The 25133-nt window shown below is 45.8% G+C and overlaps 1 protein-coding gene across 1 annotated transcript in view; it reads left to right on the top strand.

Annotated features, from left to right (window-relative positions):
- Nucleotides 1–251: 251 nt before the first annotated feature.
- ZNF366 (zinc finger protein 366) overlaps nucleotides 252–25133 on the top strand; it is a 61160-nt gene continuing 36278 nt past the window's right edge. The window contains exon 1 of the mRNA XM_058558900.1: nucleotides 252–362. The gene's annotated coding sequence lies outside the window, so the exon portion shown is untranslated. The remainder of the gene's footprint in view (nucleotides 363–25133) is intronic.

The following is a 25133-nucleotide window of genomic DNA, read 5'->3' as shown; positions in this document are numbered from 1 at the left end:
GAGCATATTTGAGGAATTCCTTTTTCAAAGATTTTTTTTGCCCCTTCCAACATTTTGTTTAAGAGAAAATGAGATGTCTATCTTCTGTTTCCTTATTTTTTTTCAGGAAAGCAAAGGGTTGTTGACTTCCTCCCTCTCCCCTCCCTTCCTTCCTTCTTCCCGAAGGTACTCATCTGAGAAAAAGAGAACGAAGTATTGTTCCTGTTCTCTTTCTTAAGTCATTCGAAACACTGTCCCTGCGAGTTCTTTAAGTTCCCTGCAATCTGTACACAAGAGAAAGAGGGAGAGAGAGGGAGAGAGACAGAGAGCAAGGGATCAGGTAAAGCACGGGGGCGGCTGCAGCCACTCAGACTCAGGAGCTGGTAAGTTACCATGCAATCGTTTCTACTTCCATTTCAATGTCCCCGGGATGGATAGGGCCGTGGGCATCTTCAACAGAAAATACTCTACTGGGTGTAATCCTTGATCAAAGGGTACAACTGATGGGTGGCCCAGAATTGAAGCTTATATTTTTTTCTTCTTAAAGAGAATACTGATGCTTTGCAGAGCGGAGGCTGGCAGAACTGGAAATAGAATTGCATTGGGGCTGAGGAGGACATTGTGTTAAATCTGAATTTTGGCACAGATAACGTGGCCAGGTTAGCCAGGAGCCACTGGAGTATGTGCTGTGTCTCCCAGGAGGACCCTCTCTTCCTAAGCATTGTGTCTTGGGGGCCTTATCAGGATGTCTGCTGAGAACTGGGGTCTGCTCTGGGGCTTTTGTTACCCTCCGTCTAGATTAAGGTGCCCTTCTCTGCTCTTTTCTTTCCATTCAGCACCCCCCAAAAGAGTGATGTTAATTGATGACTTTTATTCTGCATCACTGAGGTAGGAGGAAAAAAGAAGGGACTGTCATTTGAATTGCACTGTGTGGGGCGCCTAGGTGTTCAGGTTCCGCGTGTGGGTTGAACGTAAATTATTATCCATTGTCAGTGGAAGATGTCATCTGCCACACAAAGGAAGGCAAAGATTTGGGGGCGTATGGCTTGAGTTTTGGAAAACAACATTCGACTAGAATAGGAGGACTGAGGTTGATCGCTTGTGTCAGTAGGAGCGAAAAACTTAGTTATAGGTGCAATGGAAGCATATTCACACAGCGCGGGGTTTCCAAGCACCAAATAGAACACAGCCAACTAGTTGAGCTGGTACACATGACTAGTTTTTAAATGTCTAACTTGCTTCAGATTTGTCAATAGGATGTTACCAGGAACTCATCACGGCAAGCCATGAGGCAGCAAAGATCACATTGTCAAAAATAGGCCAGCAAGGTTGCTCGGAAAGACTGTGTGTATTTACTAATATTAATAACTTAATTCAGAGAGGTGTTGAATGGGTGAAAGACAACGACCATACAGAATTTTTTTAATATTCATTTCTATGAAAGTTACTGATTGAAGTCACCTGGGATGTGAAGAGTGTGATAAAAATAGCCAGTCTCTCATTTATAAATTAATTTGGCCCGACCATGTATTAACCGCAATCAAGTAATTAATCTTTACTCAAAACTGAGCCATCATCTTAATAAGAGTGAGAAAATATGATAGAATTGGACTGTTACATAGGTTTTGTTAAATTAGTCAGACTTCTTTTTTCTTCTTTTTTAAAGAGACCTTCCTTAGGAGCACTATAAAATGAGCAATGTAAAAGAGATGTGATTAGCGTTTGCCTGCTCGAGGATGCAAAATTATTCTAACCACAGCTGAAAGTGGTTTCCCCTTACCCCACCACCTCCCTTCTCCACACCACTCTATAGATCTTAGTCAAAAGGGAGCCGGACTGATCGACTTGGGCATTTTGCATCTTTTATCAGCAATTGTGACCCCAGCAGAAAACTCAGGGCTGAGATATTGACTTGCTTCTTTCAGTTTCATTTTTCCTTGATAATGTTTTTAATTTTGTGCCCAATTAAAACAACATTATAGAATGCTCTCTAGTTTTGGTTATTGATAAAAACATCAGAGGCAGCACAATATGAACAATGACAGCAGAGTCACACTGAGGAAGGACAAGTGAGGTGAAAGTGGCTGCCCAATAATGCCGACGACACCCCATTCCCGGCGAGTGTCCTCACAGTGGCCCGAGATTACGGGGCTTGGAGATGTGCTTTCCTTTAGAAGAAAAAATATATATTCAATATTTCCACTGAGGTCGTTAAGTCATGGCCATGAGAATATTTGCTGGATACTGGGGGAAAAAATGTTAGCTACCTAAAGACGAAGCCACTGACTAGGTCAGTCCAGCTGCTGCCCATCTGTCTTCACTCAACTCCAAGGAGTGAGTCGGCATTTGTGGAAACTTCCAGGGTGTGATTCTTCTTTGGGGTCATCAGAGGCTCTTTTGTGATATTATTAGGGGAACTCCAGCTTGGAATGATCCAGAATTTGACACACAGAAGATTTCGTTAATTAATTTGTGCCAAAACTGTACATATAACAAAATTATAAATTTGTCGTAAAAATGTTAAATTGTATTAGGATGTGTCTTGTAGGTCTGTGTGCTGGGGCGTGAACCAAGTTAGGACAAGCAGAGCCTCAAAAGCACAGGCTTTGTTGTTACACAAATTTGGGTTGAATTTAAGCTTTGTTACTTCCTGACTGTGGGCCTTTGGCGAGGAAATTAGTCTGTCTAAACCTCAGTTTCCCCAAATGTAAAACTGCATCAGTATCATAGAGTTGTTGTGAGGATTAAAGATTATTTATGAAAAACAGTTAACATAATTCGTGGCAAGTGGAGTCAGCCAACATCAGTGGGAATTTTTAAGAGTCCTCTATTAATACCAAAGGGTAATGTAGTTTTTGAATGTAGGGGATAGAATACATCTCCTTAATTTATATCGTTATTCTTAATCAATACCCTGCCAAGGGTTTATCAGAACAAAATTATTCCTCATAGCTTTAAAGGTGGGCACACATTAAGTGAAGTTGTCTTGAACCCCAAATTCTTGTAAAATAAAGGAAGGTAGAGTTTAATGTTTCGATGTTCATCTCTGCTAATGCCAGAAACTCCAGATTTAGCCTCATTACAATGCCGGCTGTGTTCAACAGAGCCCGATGCAAGGGAAAGTTTGCCTTGGGACAGAAGTTCCAACTTGGATGATGGTGGGAAGAGACCACACTCACATTGTAGATGCTCCGCTCCCCCTCACCCACTTCCCCCAGCTCGCAGCTCTGTGCCTTGGTGACCTTTTCCCTGGCCATGGAGGGCTGGGGACACTTTTTTTGGAAACCATTGTGGCAGTTCCATGACTCAGCCAGAGAGAAAAGGACTTGAGGTGACATGTTCTCCCCTCACCGAGGGCTGAGAGCACTCGGCAATCCCTTTCTTCAAACATTTTAGTAGCAAGCCACTTACCTTCACAAGGATAAAGGGAACACCATTATCACCCCTGTGTGTGTGTGTGTGTGTGTGTGTGTGTATGTGTGTGTGTGTGTGTGTGTAGGGTGTGGAGAAAAATTGCTATTTTTCTCTCTATCTAAACTTTGAAACCTACATGCTGGTTAGTCTGCCAAGTAATAATGATACTTTAACTTAGGTCTTGGGTAAACTTCCCTCTCCAATTTCCAAAAGCAAAACACAACCATAACAACAACCAAAAATCTGCCACGAGTAACCCAAACTTTTGAGGTTCTTTTGTTAGAATAAGAGGCTCTGACACAGCAGAGACTCGTTTGGACAGCTTAACCTTTGGAGAGCAAATTGAAGCAGAGTTGTTCTATACAAACATGCAAAAGGTGCCTTCTAATGCGGCTTTGTGCGGGAGGACAAAGACAGATGAGGAGTCACAACACTTCTACTCTGCTCTGGTGCAGCCTCTGCCCCCGCTACGTGTGATTTGAGAGGGTTCTGTACGTGCTTGGACCTCAGTTTTCTGGTCTGTAAAGTAGTGGGGTTGCACTAAATCAATGATCCTCAAGGTGGCCTGTGTGTGGATCACAATTCACCTGGGGCTTGTTTACACCGTCTTCCTCCTGCCCACCGCGCGAGATGACCTGTGAGATTCTGAGGCTGACGTGGCATGACTTTCTAAAACAGATGGTCAGTGTCCTGCTCCGTCTTCTTCAGGACCGCACTGACATTAAACATAAATGCAAGTGCTGCCAACCATGCTTTTAAGTGGAATTCCTACTCAGCACTGGATGTTCTTTCTAGAAGTTAGTTTTGAATATATGTGTATCAATTGTTCTTCTAGAAGCCATGAGTGTTATGGAGGAAGGCATATGCTAGCCAGGCAAGCAATCTGATGAGTCTGATCAATGTTCTATAACTGTATATAAATCACAAAAAGATCGATTACTTAGATCTATAAATATTATAATTCTGTATGAATAGCACTTTCTGATTTACGCATTTCTAACTTATTTGTATCTTACAGTAAGCACACATTCTTTCTTTAATCAAGAAGAACGCAGATACTAAATTTTTCTATTCATTTGAAAAACTATTGGTAGATTCAATCTCATGAGGATTTTGGGGTTTGTTTTGGTTTGACCTTTTTACAACATGTGCTGTGCTGAGCCTATTTTAGAAGTTAGATCCTTGTCCTAAGTTAATGGCGGCACAGAAGATTGATCATGATGTTTGAAAAACCAGCACTCATGTGTTAAATCTGCTTTAATTAAAAGAAAAATGTGTAACTTGTAGAAAAAGTTGCTCTGATTTTCCTGATTTAGTTTCTACCCACATCATTCCATTTTTCTCTCATCTGTTTATGTGGCTGATGAAGCAGAGCAGCAATGGACACGAGTCCCTGTCTGACAGGAGCAGAGACGGCGACCATTTTGATGTGCACTCTCAGAAACAGCTAGCCTAATGATGGCTGTTCTTTCGGACTATTCAAGTACCAAATACATTTAGATAAAACAATGGTATTTAGACAAAAGAATAAGAACCTGTCCCCCTCAGAAGTTGTGTGTCATATATAAGCTCCCTAAAAAGTAAGCCCCACGAGGACAAGGACTTTGTTTTGCTCACTCTGTATGCCCAGGGCCTACAAGAGCACATGGCATATAACAGAGGCACAACAAATATGTGTTCAATAGATGACAATAAATAAGTGGGCTATAGAATGAAATATGCTATCTTTATATAATGCCAAATGCAGCAGTTAATAAATAAAAAAGTTAGTCAAAATTTTGGAGGACAATGCCAAACTGCCAGCTTGACATGTTTACTCCCCCCCACCCCGAATTTACTGGAATCATGGGCTTGTTCCACCGTTATGTGCATGGGGCTGCTGCATGTATATTAATGTGTCATCTTGGCAAGGACCCCACCCGCTTGCTTGTGGTAGATAAGCGTTTATCAAACATACAGAAAGGACTGTTAGTTGCATTTTACTTTCCAGTTGTTTTCCGGGCAGATGATGGGTTAGCAAATTGGTTTTGGCGGGAAAGAGCACGGTCACTTGTTTCCCTTGACTAAAAGACCGTGAGCCAGGATTCAGCCCTGTAGGAGACGCGTGTGCTCCCTGGATTTTCACAAGCAGGGCTGTCAACGCAAGTTAAAGGGATGCCACTTGGGCTGAGTTTACACCAACACCACGGGTGAATTCCGGAGGGAAATGCGATATCCCTGTGGAGCACAATACCCTTTCCTCTACAGAAGGAGGCAAAGGAGACAGCCAAAACGGACAAATACGGGATTGAGACACTTTTGCACTTATTTAGCAAATTTAAAGTGGTAAATATAAACGTAAACATAATAACAAGTTGGGATTTTGGATGATGCTTATTGAGTTTAACAACACTGCGTCCAAGGTTTCTGTTATTTGTGGTAGAAACTGAAAAAGCTTTCTCTGTTCACATTGCTAAAGCCCATCTCTTTAGTGCCAAGGACCAGGGCACACAGAGACAATTCTGACCCATTCTCCTATGTTCTTCTGATATGTTAGGGGCCCACTTGGACCTCATTCTATGATAGCCACTGATATTAAACTGGAGACTGAGATAACAAAAGAGCACCACCATCACCAATGGCAACACCATGGAGGAGCCATTACCAAATTTGGGGCCTGCTAAGAACGTCAAATGCATTGTTTCACTTAATCTCCCATTCTAAGAAGTGAGTGTTTCATTCCCCTCATTTTAAAATAAGGAAAGGCAACCACCTGTTTAACAGATAAACTGGAGAAAGTAAGTGATGTGCTTGAGGTCATTAAACTGGTGCTGCTGGTTTTTAGGTCTCTCCTTAAGGAGGAAGAGCCATCTGTAGTTCATAATTTTTGTTTGATTAAGTAACCCTTAAGGCCGTGTTCCCAAATGTAGCCCAAGACCCACCAGCAGGCATCGCTCGGAGCTGCTGGACACGCAGACTGGCAGGCTCCCCCCGGGCCTCCTGAGTCAGAACCCGCCTTGTGGCCAGACCCCCGCGTGGCTCCGGCGCACGGTGGGTTTGGGCAGCACCGGCCCAAGGTTTCGACCTGTTGCACACTTGGGCTTCAGAATGCAGGTCCCTGTTCCGAGGAGTCGTCAAGCCGTTTGTTAGCTGTGAGCTCGTCCGGGACAACACAGCCCCCCTGGGCTAGCGGGGTTCTGCACGAGGCTCGCTTCCGCTGTGTCCGCAGCCCTGGGCGTGAGTCCTGCGGCCTCAGCCGGCGAGCTCACGCCACACGGAGGGAGGCCGCCAGTCCGGAGAGCACAGGTCCGCGCAGAGGCGCAGGCCTGGCCCGAACACACGCCCCCGCCCCAGGGAAGGCAGTCTGGGGGGCAGTGACAGCATTGTGGGAACACCACCCCAGCAGGTTTTCAGCCTTTGCAGCAGCCTGAACACCATGTGAACACGAACACGGCAGCGCGCGCGAGCCTGAGCCCTTCCGGGAAGAGGAGGCTCTCGGCCAGTTCCTCCTCCGACGGCTGGAGCACGGAGACCGGCCTTCGTCTTCCGGGGGGGGGGGGGGCGTCTCCAGCATCACCGCCAGGGCGCCGACGCCGGCACACGCCCCGCTCTTCCCAGAGAGAAGACTGCGGAAAGACGCCTTGGGGCCTCCTTCGCCCCGGGACTCACTGTTCCCTCTTGGAACAGAAATCGAGAGGGGCTATTGTTGGAGGGGTGGGGAAAGGAAGCCGGACCGGAAGAGGGCCGGGGAGCACCGGAAGAGAGCGAGGAGGACCGGAAGAGCCGTCCAGCAGGGACAAGACCGGCCCTGCCTGGGCGGCGGTGGGGCTTTCTGCCTCGTGACCGCGGCCCGCGGCCTCCTTCCGCGGGAGGCGCGGGGGGGACCGGGAGCCCCGCGTTTTCCCTCCGTTTTACGGACCTCCCACCACAGCCACCGCTTTGTTTCCTAGTTTTCTCCCCAGCTCAGTGGGGCTGCCCCCCCCCCAGGGCTTTACAGTTAGGAGAGTCCGGGGAGAGGCCTTCCAGCCTTCTGAAGAATGTACTTGTGAACACACGGTGCTGAGGGGCACGGTGCTCACTCCTTGAAGACGGGGCTCCTGAACCCCTGGACCTGAACTCGCAGGGCGAGGAGCGTGTGCGGTCTACGCGGCTACTCCCGGTGTATCCGGGTCCCGCCCTGCCGGGCGTGCAGAGAGCCGGGCGAGGAGCCACCGTCCCGGCCATCGTCTTTCTGGACACCCAGGCGACATCCAGTAACTGGGCAAGCCGGGGGCGGCTCCTCGAGCGTCGTCCTCGGCCCTCCGGCCCCCCCCCCCCCCCCCCCCCCCCCCCGTCTCCGGCTCCGTCCGGGTCCCCAGGGAGGGAGAGTTCTCCTCTCCTGGCTGCAGCCTGGGCCCCGGGCTGACCCGGACGTTGGAGGAGGAGCAGGGAGCCCAGTTTTTGGAAAAGAAGCTGCAGCCCAATACTACTTCGTTTTGAAGAAGGCAGTCTCGTTTGGCGTGTCTCCACAAGCTCCAAGTGCTCAGATATCCCCCTCCTTACCATAGGCCGACGGTGGCCCCCTCGTGCTCCGTCTGAGCCTCCCAGGAGAGGGATTTCCGTATCACATGTTTAATACGTGAAGTTGGGATGGACGTCAATCCTCGAGCAAATCCCACCCCAGAAGGATTAGAACGTAAAGTGCCAAACGTATTTGCTGTTAAACTAATATGAAATTTTGGGGAGGGGGGGTTGGTTTACTTAATAAAGTGCTACGTCTTCTTACTTGGCACATGTGCCTTATGCACGTGTGTAGAAATACACACACGCAGCCTGTCCAAAACCGTGGTTAGCACCAGATTGTTTGACTCAAGAGTGTAGTATGTGATTCGCCGTCCTCTGTACTTCCAAACACATTTACTGTCCTAATCATATTGTTCTTAGCAAAGTTAGAAAGAGTTTGGATTTTGTTAGCTAGTGGCAGTGGGGTAGAAGGTGAGAGAAGATTCAAATGTTACTACAAGCAGTTCATGAAGTGCTTCATTCACGTGTGTCGTTCTGAGAACGTAAGCAACGCAGGAGGGAAGGCTGAACTTGGAGTCAGAATAGAGGTGTGAGTGTACTTACTGACACATGACTAGATGGCACACTAGTAAACCCAGTGCATATGGAAATTGAGTGTATGATAAAAATAACATTGCATATCAGAGCAGCAAGTTGGGTTATGCAATGAATGATGTTGGGGTGACTAGGTAGCTATTTGGGAAAAAATAAGCTTATATCCTCACTTTATTACTTAAAACAAATTCCAGTTAGAGCAAAAATTTTAAATGTTAAAAACATAAAAACACTAGGAAAAATGGGAGACTTTTTTTTTTTAATCTCACAGGAGGGCAAGTCTTTCTAGTTTTACCCAGAAGCCTTAACATTTATTATATGTTTATTACATTAAAATAAAAAGCTTCTACTGGGCCAAAACTCAATAAATGAGATCAAAAGACAAACCAAAAAAACTGGGAGAAATGTATGTAATGTGTATTACGAAAAACTTAATATGATCAGAAAACGGGCAAATGACGTGAAACACATTTGATATAAAATACAGCTGGCTCTTAAACATGTAAAAAAGAAATGATACTTATCCTACTTCATAATAAAAAATGCAAATTAAAACTATGACATACTGTTTTTTACCTACTTAATGAAACAAAAGGTGAAACATTTGTTAGCATATTTGTCTCAGGGGATCTAGGGAGTGCTGTCATACGTTGCCGTGTGATAGTGAATTAGTAGAACTTTAGAGAGTGATTTGTGAATGTCTATCAAAACGTAAAATTGACTCCTCTTGGAATTTATCCTACAAATACAAGATACTAAAAGACATACCTACAATGCCATATATTTGCCACAGCATTATTTGAAATAGGAAAAAACCCAGAACATCTATATGATGGAATATTATGCAGCTCTAAAAAAGGAATGAAGGAATAGAATAGAATCCAGGAATGGCCTCTAGGTAGATGCTTAACTGATTTTGACAAAGGTGCGAAGGTAATGCAGTGAGGAAAGGAAAGTCTTTGAAACAAATGGCATTGGAACAATTGAATATCTACATGTAAATGGAAAAATGAACTTAGCTCTTACTTTACACCATACACGTAAATTTACTGGGAGTAGATCATGGACTAAATGTAAGACTTAGAATTATGAAATTTCTGAAAGGAAACATAGGAGAAAATCTTTGTAATCTTGGTTTAGTCAACGATTTCTTAGTTATGACACAAAATGCACAAACAATAAATTAAAAAATTGATAAATTGGACTTCATCAAAATTAAAAACTTTTGCTCTTCAGAAAAAGGGACACCATAATAAAAATGAAAAGACAAGCCACAAACAAGGAGAAAATATTTGCAAAACAGATCTGATAAAAGACTTGTTTCCAGAATATATAAAGAACTATTAACAACTCAATAATAAGACAAACTACCTAATTAAAAACTGGACAAAAGGGGCCGGCCCAGTGGCATAGTGGTTAATTTTGCACATTCTTTTTCACCGCCCCGGGGTGTGCAGGTTCGGATCAAGCCATGCTGTGGTCCCATAAAAGTAGAGGAAGATGGGCAGAGATGTTAGCCCAGGGCCAACCTTCCTCAGCAAAAAAAGAAGAGAGTTGGCAACAGATGTTAGCTCAGGGCTGATCTTACTCAAAAAAACAAAACAAACAAACAAACAAAAAACTGGGCAAAAGCTTTGAATAGATACTTAACCAAAGAAGATATACAAATGGCAAATAAGCACATGAAAATATGTGCAATATCAATAGATTAGGAAAATGCGAACTAAAACCACAATGAGCTACCACTACACACGCAATAAAACTACTGAAACCAAAAAGACTGAAACTACCAAATGTTGACAAGGATGTGGAGAAACTCTAATAAGGAGGACGCTCTAATACATGGCTAGTGGGAATGTAGAAGTGTACTGCCACTTCGGAAAACAGTTTGGCGGTTTCTTAGCTAGTTAAATATATACTTAGCGTGCAACCCAGTAATTCTACTTCTGACTTCTAAAAATGACATCAAATGTTCACATAAGGACTTGTACACAAATGTTCACAGCAGCATTACTCATAACAGCCCCAAACTAGAAACACTTCAAAGGTTCACCAACTGGGGGGTGGATAAATGAAAGATGGTCTATATGAATACAATGGAATACTACTCAGCAATAAAAAGGAACTGCTGCTAAATGCAACAATGTGAATGAATCTCAAACACATCATGCTAAGTGAAAGAAGCCAGAGCCAATATTATTTAAAGAGCCAGATATACAATAAATATTGAATGATTTCATTTATATGAAAATTTGAAAAGCACAAAGCTATAGAGACAGAAAGTAGATTAGTGGTTGCCTGGGGCTGGAGGTGGAAGCTTGGAGTGACTGTAAATGAGCATAATGGAACTTTTTGGGGGATGATGAAATTATTCCAAATTGGATTTTGGAACTGCACAACTGTATAAACTTTCTAAAACCCATCACACTGACACTTAAAAATGCATGAATTTTATATTATGTAAAGTACAACTCAATAAAACTGTTAAAAAGTGGAGGAAAAAATGAGGCAGTTCTATGGGTTCTGATAATGGAGCAATCTCCAACCTGTATAGTTAAGTAAAAACAGCAAGATTCTGCCAGTGTCTAGAACGCTATCATTTTTTAATAAAACACACACACTCACAGAGCATATTTTTGATATGTGTCAAATACCTCTAGAAGATACAATAGACCAGCTAATAGGATTTGCCTTTGGGCAAGTGAGTGGAATGGCTGGGGTGGGGGACAGCAGTGTAAGGGAAAAATTTTCACTGTATATACTTTTGTACTCAATCAAAAATAATTAATGAGAAGGAGGAGGATTAATCCCTCCTATTAATAAAAGGGATATTATCTTCCTTAATATCTCTCCTATTAAGGGAGATAGGAGTTTTGAGTCCCACACTAGCTTTGTGGGCCTAGGAAATAGAGACCTCTTTTTCCTCTATTTCTGTCTGAGCCTCAATTTCCTCATCTGTGAAATGAAACGGTTGGACCAGTTGATCTCTAAGGATGCTTCTGATTTCAAGTTCCGTGCCGTGAGAATTTCTTTAAGGATGATCGTGTCATACCTGTCTACATTCCTTTTGTTCCTTCCCTCGCAGCATGTCACCAACTGCCACATATAAAGCCACAACCAAAAGCTTTGTTCTTTCTCACTCAGTTGCCTCTCAGGTTATTGGGTCCCCGTCCTTTTGGAAACATGTAAAACATGAGTGTCGACCAGGGTGGGGAGGCCGCCCAGAAAGCTGGTGTGTGTATGGGATGAGTGCGAGACAATATAGAGGAGTGATTACAGCCACATCCTGGGGGCCGCTGCTTGAGATCAGCTCCAACCCTCTTGCTTGCCAGTGGTGTGACCACGGGAGTTCTAATTTCTTTGTCTGCCTGACAGGTATAAAATAGCACCACCCCTTACGATTTGTTGTGAGCATTAAGAGTGATAATTCATGTAATTGCTTAGCACAGTGCCTGCCTCATAGTCATAGTCAATAAACGTTAGACCTTTTCATTATTAGTGTGATCTCCCCCTGTTCATGGGACCTGGAGCTTTCCTGGGGTGGGGAAAGAGAGGCAGTGAAGTTATTGAGCTGTGTGCTCACTAGCACCGTGAACTGGGGGTCCTGGGAGATGGGGTAGCTTGTGTTTTCAATCCAACAACCCAAAGGGGGAGACTGGAGTAATTTCTGCTGCTTCCAAGCCAATAGCATTGAGAGAAACTTCTTCCAAGATTCCATCCCCTGGAGTCAATTATATCCTGAAAACGTGACGCATGCAGGTGTAAAGTTGCTAGGTTGTGACATTATGGTGGGGGGGGGGGGAGTTTGAGGCAGTTAAGTTAAACAGCAAGTTTCAGTTTGTGTGACAAATGTGCCTTAAATTACATCTGGATCAAAATATCATTAAACATTAACATCAGGGCCTCTGTATAACCTCCTCTCCATGGTAGCCATTCAATAAATTGAGTTGCAGCTTCAGGCCAAACTCAAACCGACCCAACCCCAAATCTTCCATCACAGTGATGTGCACCTGCCCACATTTCCCAGCTTCAATCTCAGTGCAGCACAGCAAGGGACGTGTCTAAACCCAGATAGCTCGTGGATCCTTGTGACTGAGAATGTCTGTCATAGACAGCAGCTCTTCCCACTCCCCCAAAAATATATTTGATAGCTTGTAAAGAATTGAGTTTCCCGTGTGTGTGTGTGTAAGGTGAGAGTGAACCCCTTGTGCGTGTACTCCCCACCTCGTGTATTATCATACCACATTCTAGAACGAGCCTACACAAGGCACAGTTGAGTTTAGTGGGTTGTTCTGCTTACTAATTCTCTCGTGTGTGTCTGGTCTCCTAACTACAGCAGAATCATATTTGTCAGGGACTGTGTTTTTAACCATTTTTGTACTCTCTAGGAGAAGAGCCCTCTAAATTCTTGCTGGTCTCACATTAATTCTCTCTGAGATCCTTTGAAAAAGTTATTATCCCCACTTTAGAGTTGAGGAAACTGAGGCTCAGAGAAGAAAATGATTCACCTGAAGTTACACAGCTCTGTGGATCACAGGGTCTGTGGGTCATTGCAAGGAGCCAGGGAGCCTTTACTGAGATGTCAAGTGTCCAATGTTTGCAGACTGACTAAGTCCTGTTTTGAACGTGTATGTACCTCTGCTTTTCTAATCTGGTTATAGTGCGGTCATTAAAAATATATAAACTAATTTAAAGATGTTACTGAATTCAAAACAGCTTTTGGTTATTTTGTATTTTTTCTAACCCAGATTTGCAAAATGGGTTTAATTTTTCAATTTACAAAGAGAGTCCTCACGCCGAGAAGCCTGGGAACCGCTGCAGTAGACCAAAGCCGGGGTTCATTGGTGAACTGTAGAGAGGTACTTGGAACAACCGGGGTCTCCAGGCGGCAATGAGCTTTTCTATTCTGACACTGCTGCCTGGAGTGAGTCTGTGTGTCAGATAGATGTGTAGAGCATGTCTGGAAGTGTTCACCATCACTGTTTAATGTTGTCCTTCCTCTAACAACTGTCTCCAAAAAAGCTCCCAGTGCGTTCCTTTATTATTTGTGTGACCTTGGGCAATTTGCTCAACCCATTTGTGTCCTAGTCTCCTCATTGACAAAATGGGGGAGAGAGTAGCCCCTACCTTGGAGGATGCTGTGACGGTCACATGAGTTAACCCATGTGATGTCTCCACACGTCCCCGTCACACACGAAGCACCCAGCACACGCTGTTGTGGTGTTAGGCATTGCGTACCACTGTTTTTGACACAGTCAGAACTTGATAGATATTTTTGTAATGAGTTAATGAATAGAGGAAAATGTGAAATAGGAGGAAAGGGCAAGTCTAGACATGTAATTCCTCGTCTACGTTTCCTTAGTCACAGGCGGGCAGGTGGGACAGCTGCTTTATGCAGATGCTGTGTTTGGGTGGATTCGCTTCAGTGAGCTCAGGCTGGAGAGAGGACAATGTTTCTCCATCTTCTGGTCCAGCAGACTTTACAAGTCTATCAGCTTTCTGTGCTGGCTGCACCGAGACTGCATTTAAGGGATCAGGCAGAAGGAGTTCAGGCTTGGAACTGAAGTGAAGCACAGGCCTTAGTCCTCCTTAAAAACTGTAAGAGGAAACAAGACCAGCAGACCACCCACATAGGAGGAGAGAAGCAACGCTTTCTTGCCACAAACCAAAATGCTGAGGACCACAGTTAGAAGAGGGTCAGAGGAAGTTAGAATGAACTTTCGTAGCAGGCTCAACATTTATCTAGCTTAAAATTTCACTTCCAGAACATTTCATGGAGAGTCATTTAGCTTAATTCGTAAACAACCTTTCAGCCTAAAAGAAACAGTTTTTGTTTTTGTTTTTTTTTTAGTGTTTGCAAATTGAGGTGTTAAAGGTAGGAGAAAAGAACCTGTTGCAGGACTTTAAATGATGGGCTGCCCTGAGTTTCAGTGCTGGCTGACACCGTTTTTTGTTTTTTTTTTAACAAAGGTCTCAGGCAGATGGGCCAATGCAGAGACAGTCAGCTTCTCAGGGCTGGTGGCTTTTTCCAAGACCAGCCAGTAACAATGCCAGCAGCTGCTGCTCCTTGGCTGTCCCATGTGGGTGAGGCTCTGTGCTGGTGCTATGGGCACTAAAGTGAATAAGATCCAGTTGAGCTTTCCAGAAGTTTCCAGTAAATTAATGGTTGTACCCTGTCACCTCCATCCACTGGCCCTGTTTCTGCCGACTGGGATCACATGAAACAAACCCAGTCCTTCTAAGTGTCAGCTCTTTGAAGCATTTAAACGGAAGCTCTCAAGGCCCCAGGCCTCTCGCATGCCCCCTTCATGACACACCAGGTTCCTCCCACCATCTCAGTAAGTTATGGCTTTATCTCCTCACCAGCAGGCTGCATGCCTCTGCTTACTCTCTGGTTTGTCCCGATCCATCAGGTTTGACCCAGAGTGTCCCCTCTCCCCCAATCCCAATGGTTTGGCCAGTGCATGATTGAGCTGGGCTCTCGGAGGCCCCTTTCCAGGTTTCTCCCTCAGAGGGTCCCGATGAAGGGGCCTGGAGTGACAACAAGGAGCATGGGGTGAGAATTCTCCATTTGCTTTATTATTTTTCTAGCTCCCAGCCCTAATCTTCGGTCTTCCTCCTTTGTCTTTACAATCAGGAGAATATCTTCTTACCAGTGCTGTTAGGAAGCCCAAATACTAGTCAAGTTACTACTATAGAGTGCCGTTTTCTCTTTTTTTTTTTTTGTATCAGGTGCTGTATATTTCTTATTTTATGAAATCTCATAATAACCCTGTGAGATGGGTTATGATTTTTTTATCATCATTTTCCATACGAGAAAACTGAGGCTCAGAGATTAAGTCACTTGTCACAGTTGGTAAGTGGAAAACCTAGAGTTCAAACCTTGGGCCACCTGACTTCCAAGTTCATGCCCCTTCTTATACATCGCTCTGCCTCTCTGTGCTGTAACTCATTCGGACATTCTTAGTGCTCTGCTGGCCGTACTGGGGGCTCAATAAATATTCATTTCTCTTTCTCTTATCATCCTTCTTTTTCCTCCAAGTAATCACACACAGCCTGAAAATGAGAAATGGAGCTTTGAGTTGCCAAAAGTATGTGCCAGACCCCCGAGGTGGGCATGCAACATGAACTCTGCCATGGTCTAAGCCCCCCCCGGGGCAGTGGATCAGGTCTAAAGGGCCCCCGTTAACATTCACTAAGCCTATTTACTAGCAGGGGGTGTCTGGGGCTTCTTCCTAACCAATCCTCATCTCTCGTAGCTTCCTTCTCTGTCTTCAAATAGTTCTCTTCACCCCCCAAACCATCCAGTTGGATTCAGTGTCTATTGAGAGCTCCACGGCACCTCAAACGTGGTCCTACCTCCTTTGGACCTCTGAGTCCATAGGTCAGGGCAAGATGCAGACAGCAAGTGGCATTTCAGGGAGAGGAAGGGTGTCTGAGGGTCGCCTTCTCCTTGGCTCCTTCTACCCTCACTGGGGTCCCTTTGAGAGCTCTCTATTGTATCATCTTCAGCAGCCATCATAGTCAAGTTCAGGAGTTCTCTACTGGGGCAGTCCAGTCCCCCATGAAGGCATCTGGAAATAGGGAGGGTGCCTTCTGGTTATCAGAGGGACTAGGGGGCACTATTGGCATCTAGTGTTGGGGGTGGGCAGAGATGTTAAAGTTCTGCAATGAAGCCACACAAAATAGCAGTAGCGTCCGCTCCCTTTGAGAAGGTTGGGGCCATAACGGTCTTCTCACCATTGTCCCTCCAAGTGCAGCACAGTACCTGTCCCTTCATACATGCTTAATACAAATCTTTTGAATGAATTTTCTCTTTGTCGCCTTTCCCCTTTCTCTGCGTGTCTCTTCTCCCACTGGAGATTCTGAAAGAGAGCTGTCCTGTTTGCCTCTAATTTCTGGAAGTGACTTCAAAGGTGGAGGCCTTAGACAGCTCTGTCTCATCTGTACTCCATTCCTCTTCCCTTCCCCTCTTCTCAAAATTTTCAACAATTTGGAGACTCACAGCCCTAATGAATGCCTTCTAAATTGATCAATTACAATTTACTCTTTGAATAAAGCTCAAAGACATGGCTTTCTAGAGTAATTTTAAGTAGGAACTCTTTTTTCCTGCAACGTAGATTTAAACATCCTAAAAAGGTATTAGCTTGATGGCCTAATTGAATGAGTTGTTAAGTGACTAAGTGATTTGGCTAAGGAGCAGCAGTGGCCCTGTTGGCTTCCCCTGCCAGGCCCATGAAGCTACAGCCTGGATGTAGTGGAGGAAGGGAGAGGCCTCTTAAGGAGCAGTGAAGAAAAAGCTAAAAGCTTGAGGTCTGACCATCTTCATCACTCTCACTGAAATGTTGGGAACGCTGGTACTAAGTAGATCAAGGACTCCACCTCCCTCCAGGACAGAGAACCTGTTAGAGGAGAGCAGACCTGGATCCTCACAAGACGTCTGTGCCCTGGTCCAGCTCCAGGATAGCAGCATGATGCTGCAGGTTGGAGCATTCTCTGTGGTCGGAAATTTTCAGAGTATATTGGTTTTATTTTCTGGCTGATTTCCTTGATAAAAGCCTTAGCTCTTTTCTCTTTTTTAAATTTCAGAGAGAAGATTCTCTTCCCATTATGGGTATTCCCAACTCTGTTCCACTCAGGGGCTCTCTTGTTTTTTTAAAGGGTATTAGCAAATACTTTAAGAAGTCTTAAAGTTCATTTTCATTCTTCTGTAACTGAAAACAAGTCTCTGAAGAGTAGTGTCGCTCAGGGCTGATAAGGAAGGGCCGAGAAAGATCACAAAGCAGAGAACCTGGTGAGGGAGGAAGGAACTAGCATTCATAGCCTCTGCTATGTGCCAGGCACATTGCCTATGTGGTATCTCATTCTACTCTTTCTCCAGATCCATGAAGTAGTGTATCGGTCAAGATAGACCAGATTTGGCTTTAAAAACAAACAACCTCCAAATCGCCATGGTTCAACAAATGAAAAAAAAGAAAACAAGAATTTATATCTCCTTTCCATTGCATAACCATCACATAGGATCAACTGTAGCTTTGACCCAGGTCATCTTCACTTTAGGCCCCATTCTGACAGAAGAGCTATTTTGGGAAATGTTCAGGTTGCTATGGCAGAGGGAAAGAAAATCATGTGGAATCATGGATGACTTCTCAAAGATTCCACAAGGAAATGACACATGTCACTTGGGCTCCCATTCTGTTGGCCAAAGCAAGTCTCGGGGCCATGCCTCCATATAAAGGGAACAGGGAAATGCAATCCAGCTGTGTGCCCAGGAGAGCTAGAAATACCTGATGAACAAAGTGTGATGACAGCTGAGAAAATGGAGGCTGAGGAAAGTCAGTCCGTGAGGGAGCTGGATTCACAGCCAGGCTTTCTGACTTCGTCTCCCAAGCTCTTTGCTCTCTTGCTGTGGCTGCCTTCTACAAGCAGGTCACACACCTGCACCCTCTCTCCAAACACCGTGCTGGCGAAAGTGTCTCAGGCTCGAGGAGGTCTGCACATGCACCTGGGGCTGGGCGGGCTAGAACCAGATCAAGGGTGCTGTGCTCAGCCTTTATTGTATTTTACTCATTTCTAGTCCCCCTACAGGTCTTCAACACATTCAGTGTGAAATCATTATGTAATAGAAGTTTCGCCTTTCCAGATTTCCTTTTTAATCGTAGTCTCGAGAGCCATAGGTCTCCTTGCTTATTGCTTTTATTTGCTGAATCATGAGAGAAGGGCCACTCTGCCCCTCGCTTGGTGAGGCTGCTGTGTGGTGAATGTTCAAGGTCCAGGGGAAAGGATGCTCCAGATTCCCTCTGTTACTTTCAAGACAGTCTCAAAAAAAAAAAATCCTTGCTCAAAGGAACAATAGCATGATTGATTCTCTTAGCCCTTAGAAAATCAATCCCAATATTTCATCTCTCTGGAGACCAGAGGAAACGCTATGTTATGTCAGCTCTTCTCAGACTTTTCCAACCCAAGTACCCCTAATGGGAGAGAAAAATCTGGAAACGAAATCCTAAGTGGTCTACCACAGGTGGAACTTCAGACTTTAACTTGTCCTGGCTTTTTGCATTCTGCCCCATAACATATCCATATTTGTTTTCATTTAGAATGTTTTAAATTACCCACCACTACATAAAATTGGTAGGCCAGGAAGATACACCAACTTAGTCCATGGTGTTCTTCACCCCTAGGAACTTGACCTCAAGCTGTCGCCATCCATCAACAACAATATGCTTACCACCTGAAGTGAGTCCCAGAGGGACAAGGATAAGGGTTACTGTCAGGTTCCTCCTGGCAGCTGGAGTACCCCAGAAACCAGGAGAGAACAAAGGCGAGGAAGAGGAGGAGGAGGGGAAAGAGAGGACCGTGAAATGGTATTGGAGACAAGGAGGAGCAGGTCACAAATGTGGCCTAAAAAGCACATGGAAAGGGGCCGGCCCCGTGGCTTAGCGGTTAGTGCGCGCACTCTGCTGCTGGCGGCCCTGGTTTGGATCCCCGGGCGCGCACCGACGCAACGCTTGTCCGGCCATGCTGAGGCCCCGTCCCACATACAGCAACTAGCAGGATGTGCAGCTGTGACATACAACTATCTACTGGGGCTTTGGGGAGAAAAAGGGAAAAAAAGGAGGAAGATTGGCGATAGATGTTAGCTCAGAGCCGGTCTTCATCAGCAAAAAGAGGAGGATTAGCATGGATGTTAGCTCAGGGCTGATCTTCCTCACACACACACACACAAAAAAAAGCACATGGAAAGAACACAGAACTTCTGTAATTTACAGATTAAGACAGCTGTTAAAGAACTACATTTTTTATTGGTCATATTTTCCTTACCTATTAAAAAAGACTAAGTCGTTTGTCTGAAGCACAGCTCGCTATAGCCTTAGGCAAATCGTTTATCCGTGCTGCTTTCCCAGCCATAAAGCATGAACTCACGAGCTGCTCAGCCTAATGGAGCGTAAAGTTTGCAAAACTCCTCGAAGGCAGAGAGTGCAATTTAAGTATTATGTATTATTAAATAAAATACCTATTTAGGAAGGCAACTCTCCATTAGCACTGTATGTGCCTTAACTAGTAGTCCACACCTGGTAGAGCTGGTTGTCAACAATTTTATGACAGAGGGACCCAGGCATGGATCACTTAAAATGGAAAATAAAAGAACAAAGAAATGATCCCGGCGGTAACAAATGGCATGCACCATTAAGGCATTGGCTTGGTTCAGACAGAGGTTCCTGAGCTAAAGGAGGCCTCGTTTACTGGAATGGAAAAATAGAGGGCCAGGAAATTGCTCAGAGGTCTCCTGTCTTTTCCTGTGCACATGGAGATGCACTATGTGTTGGCTACTGTTTTGGATCAGAATCTCCGTTTTAGAAATAGCCTGAGTTGTGTCCTTGGAAAGGGAGAGGGTTGTGTGGTGTATTTGTGTGTGGTGGGGTGCAGGAGGGGGCAGAGGGGAGGATGTTGAGAGGAGCCACTTAGATGTTCTCTGAAACCAAACTGCTTCCTTGGGCCTCCTAGATGGTTACCAGGACTGAGCTGGGAGACTGGGCAGCTGCTCCGGGCGTAGGGAGCCCCCAGGTCTCCTGAAGCAGCTCCAAGGTGGCGCCTAGTCGGCCAGCTGACAGCACAGGCCAGTTCTGCACGGTCATGCTGGGTGGCCAGGTCAGGCCTGCCTATTTTTCAGGGGCATGGGCTGAGCCTTAGTCTTTCATTCAGCAAACATTTACCAGGCAGCAACCTCCTGGCAGACACTGTTTCAGGCACTGAGGATAAGTCAGGGAACAGAAGACAAATATCCTGTGCTCATGGGGCTAGCGTTCCGGTAGAGGAAAATGGATGATGAATACCGTAAATAAGCTGTATACTATGTTCGAAGACACAGGGACAAATAAAGTACAGAAGGAGAGAGAACAGGGGGCGCTGGGGACAGGGTTAGGGTGGCCACACTGAAAAGGGGACAGTGAACAAAAACTTGAAGTAAGCGAAAGAGAGGCCATGTAGGTGTCTGGGGAAGAGCTGTCCAGGCAGAAAGAGCAGCTGGTGCAAAGGCCCTGAGGTGGGAGACTGGCTGGGGTGTGTGAGAAACAAGCAGAAGCCAGTGGGGCTGGAGTGGAATAAGCAAGGGAGAGTGTGGGGGGTGTGAGGTCAGAGGGTAACAAATCACTGGAGCCTTCGGCCCCCCCGCTGGGCTTGGCTTTTACTCTGAAATAGAAGAGCACTGGAGGGTTTCAGGCAGGAGAGGGACCAGATCTGACTTGCACTTTAATAGAATCAGTTTGACTGTTGTGCTGAGTGAGCTAAAGGGAGCCAGGGGTGGAAGTAAGGGGAAGAGTTAGGAGGCTGCTAGGAAGCCAGTTTCCATGTATTTCGGAGTAAAAGCCGAAGTCCCTGGGAGAAGGTGGTTGTGGCTGGGACCAGGGTAGGGGCAGCAGAGGAGGTAAGAAGTGGTTGCTTCTGAGACACACTGAAAGCCGAGCCCACAGAGTTTGCTGATCCTAACACCGGGCGGGGGGCTCTGGTGGTCTGTCCGGAGCACGTTAGTGAGCTGGGAGGGAACGGTGACAAGGGGGCTTCCTCCCTGTCAAGAGCAGGAGGGAGGAAGAGGCAGGATTCGCGCCGGGACGCCCCCCTCACCTTCCTCCTGTGAACTGAGGGCCGGCACGCGCCAGGCAGCGTGTGGGCCCACGGCCGTGGACGCGAACTGAGCGGCTCGCTGCCCTCACGGGGCACGGTCTGCAGGGCGTCGGACGTGAAGCGGACAGCCGCACACAGAGGTGAAATGACCACTGCGGTGCGCGCTGAGTGCGGAATGGGTGCGCCTGCCCGGCTCAGGCGGTCAGGAGGAGTGGATGCTCGAGCCGGGACCCCAGTGGATAGGCGTCCCGCAGGCGGGGAGGCGGGGGCGCGGTCCAGGCAGCGGGAAGGGCGTGCGCGGAGGTTGCGCAGGAGAGGCGCGGGCTGTGGAGCAGGAGCCGAGAGCAGGCCGCCACGAGGCGAGCGCGGACAGCCGGGGAGCACGGGCGAGAGGGCCGGAGACGCGGCGGGGCTCGGGCTGCGCGGGGCCTGTGGGCCGCGCGCGCATCTGGAACCTCGTGCCGCAGCCGGCGGGAGGCTCCCGGGGGCCGCGACGCCGGGCGACGACACGGGCGTGTGAGCCTGTTGAGGGGCTCGCCGCGCTGCGTCGGGGACGCGCCCCAGGCGCGCGGGGCGGGAGTGGCCTGGCCGACCCCTGGCGGCGCCAGCGCCGCGGCTCGGGGGAGACGGCCGCGGGCTGGCCGGGGAGCCGGTGTGGACATCACGATGACGGTGAAGGTGGAGATCTGAGAGGTGTTCGGAAAGTAGAGCTCGGGTTTGTATTGGCCGTGAGGGTTGATGCAGAGGGCGAGGTCAAGAATAATCCCCAGTGTTTGTCTAAAATGCTTGTCCTCGTGGGTGTCAACTCTCCTGCTTGTAGAACTCATCTGCTTAGTTAGACCACGACACGGGGGAGAGTTAGAAATTTATTTTTTGGCAAATCTTTAAAAGTGAGATTCACCGTGGGGTGGTTTAATGAATGTCCAGCCTTACAGGGAAGACAGGGGCGGGATGGATGACCTCCCAGCCCTCTCCAGCCCTCTGGCCTAGGTGTATGATGAATGGAGGAATCTTGCCTGGAAACACAATCTCTGAACCAGTGTTGTCCAACAGAAACAGAATATAATGCAAGCCACAAATGTGATTTTATATTTTCTAGTAGCTATGGTAGCAAAGTAAAAAGAAACAGGTGAAATTAATTTGAATAATTTTAATTAACCCAATAAATCAAAAATATTATTTAAATGTAATCAGCAGAATAATTATTAATGAAGTATTTTAGGTCTCTTTTTTTTTTACTAAATTTTTGAAATCGAATGTGCTTTTTACATGTACAGCATGTCTCAATTTGGACTGGCCAAATTTCATGTGCTCAAAAGCCACACGTGGCTGGTGAATACTGACCCACACAGCACAGCTCTGAACCATCAGAGCAGCCACACAGATCTTAAATCCACATGCAAAGCACCCAAAATATAGGTCCTTCTGTAGTAATTTAAAAGATAAGTAATACCTTAAATAGAACCTCTTAAATTTTAAAATTGAACTCTTTGTCATTAATTAGCTGTGTGAATTCGGGGAAGTCAGTTTTCTCCTGCATGCCTCAGCTGACAAAAAGGAAGTGTGCTGAAGTGCGGACGGCCCTTTCAGTCTCAACAGTCACTGACTCCAGGTTAAGGAAGCTCAAATAGTTTTCCCTTCTCTTCATCTTAATTATGAGAAAGAGATCTTTCCTTCCAATCTTCTAAACTTTTCTATGAAATCTGAAAGGTGGAAAATTGGCTAGTTCAATAGTAAACTAACAGAATTCCAACAATGGTTTTCATTCCAAGGCAAAAAAGTTGGATTTTCTAAGGAAACCTGAATACTGACTGGATATTTAAGGCGTATATTACACTGTTACATGTAGTATTGTGGCTACGTTTTAAGAAAAAATCCTTACATTTCAGAGATACATCCTGAAATATTTATAGATGAAATAATATGCTGTTATGGATCTACTTGAAAGTCATCCTAATTAGGAGGAAGGGGAGTGGGTGGCTACAGATGAAATAAGATCGGTCATAATTGAAACTTGCTGTGAGACATGAGGATTCATTGTATCATTCTCTCTACTTTTATAGCCTGAATTTTTCTATAATAAAAAGTTTTTTAAAAAGGTAGATTTCCAAACTTTCTTAGGTTCTATGACAGCTGGGTTTTTCAAACGTTCCCCTTAAATACCATGCATGCTTCATGGTACAAGTGAAAAAGCCTGCTTGAGCGTCGAGAACACCCGATTCTTATTTAATACTGCCGTGGAATGAAGCCCCAGGCACAAAGTTCCCATCGTAGTTTAATCTCTGGTGGTTTTAGTGGTTGTGTGACTTTGCCTTCTCATCCTAACCTCTGGTACAGGTTTAGGATCAATATGTACCAGCAGAGGGCTGTGCCCTCTGTGTGGAGGAGAACCCCAGATTCTGCCCGAGCCACACGGGGGCCCAGAGAGAATGGTGACAGATCACACAGACAAAGCACCTTGCAAACCAGAGCGGTGCAGGCGCTTGGCCCACAGCCATAGAGACATTACTTCTTCCTCGCATCACAGAGGCTACAGGGGACGAAACAGGTAGGAGCAGAGGAAGGGACTCAGAGCGGATGTGACCTCAAAAGCCAGGGACCTACAAGGGGGATGTGTGAGCATAGGTCATTTGTTGCCCTGGGTTGCCTAGGCATTGTCTAAACTTCTGGCATAATGCTCTCTCTAAATTCAGTGAGAGATTTCTGGCCACCTCCTAAGCACCTGCCCCTCAAACATCCTGATGGGGGATGAGGAGACTGGGGTCTACCTCCAAGTTCCTGCCCAGGGCGCTGTAATGAGCTGAATGGTAAATTGAGGACACAGGGCCATCTTGCAGGTCCAATTCCTTCAAGCACCCTTGCCTGACAAGCTCAGATCTTCCAGCTTCCACACTTTTGGGTGCTTGACCTCTCACCAAGAATTATAGAGCATGTGCTCATTTTCGCTCCCAAAGGAAGATCGTTGCTAATGTCTACCTAAAACAGTGTCTCCAAAGAAAGAGAACAGGACTCAGTCTGAGAATGTTTTCCTTTTGCATTTTCATCAGCCAGAGGAGAACTGAGTTTAGGGCACCAACATATGGCACCAATGTTAATTTTAAGGAAAATTTGGCACACTCAACATGCTAACTATGCTACTTTCTATGCACGTGATACTTGGCTTCAGTGGTGGCAATACAGTGCCAGATTTTCTTAAATGTCAGGCATTTTAAGAAATGGGTTCTCCGAATTTAAAATTACACACACAAAAAGTAAATGTAAATGCTACTGAGATATTTCTAAATAAAATAAATTTGACCCCTGGGGGAAAACGAGGCAACAGCTGACCAGAGGGCCTGGTGAACCGTTGGTTGACCGTTAAACATCAGCAGCATACTGTTTTAACTTCTAGGCAATATATTGTAATTCCATAGTCCATTAATTAGGTGATAATCTGCAAAGAATGTCCAAATCTTTGGAATGGAAGGAGCCTTGGCAGTTTTCCTTAAGGATTCCTCCTGTATGTTGACAGAACTCACCTATGCTACCTAAGTCACATGAGCAGGTGGGAATTATCCAATGGAAACAATTCCCCCTGTGTCTCGGCGTACCCCAGCATTCAGCAGTCCTCATGGTCAGAACAGTCTGGTAGCAAAATATATTGATCCTGGAGCCCTAGACTTGTTCTTACTAAGTTTCCCTTGACCACTTCAGTTTATCAAGTTCACCCCAAGTTCGGACATGACTCAACGGCTCATTGTCATCCACATGCTCTTGGGGGTTCTTTTCTAGGTCGTCATGTACATCACAGATGAAGTGCTCGTTTCAAGCTTGCTCTGTCTCTGCTTATGAGTGTGAGTCCAGATTTCCAGTTATTTGCAAATCCCTGTGACAGGGAGAGGTTGAACGGCATACTTCCCAACGGATTGATAAAACAGTACAGGGGGAGGAGAAAATTGGGAATGACACAAAGCCTTACGCGGACCAGGACAGAGTCAGGGTCATGCAGTGGGCAGGTAATATATGAACTGAGATTCTAGACGCTTGGGCTCTATGACTTCACA

Source organism: Diceros bicornis, chromosome 1, assembly GCF_020826845.1.
Source record: "Diceros bicornis minor isolate mBicDic1 chromosome 1, mDicBic1.mat.cur, whole genome shotgun sequence".
In the NCBI taxonomy this organism is placed as follows: Eukaryota; Metazoa; Chordata; class Mammalia; order Perissodactyla; family Rhinocerotidae; genus Diceros; species Diceros bicornis.
Note: the sequence above shows the minus strand (reverse complement) of the source record. Positions and strands in the feature narration are given on the sequence as shown.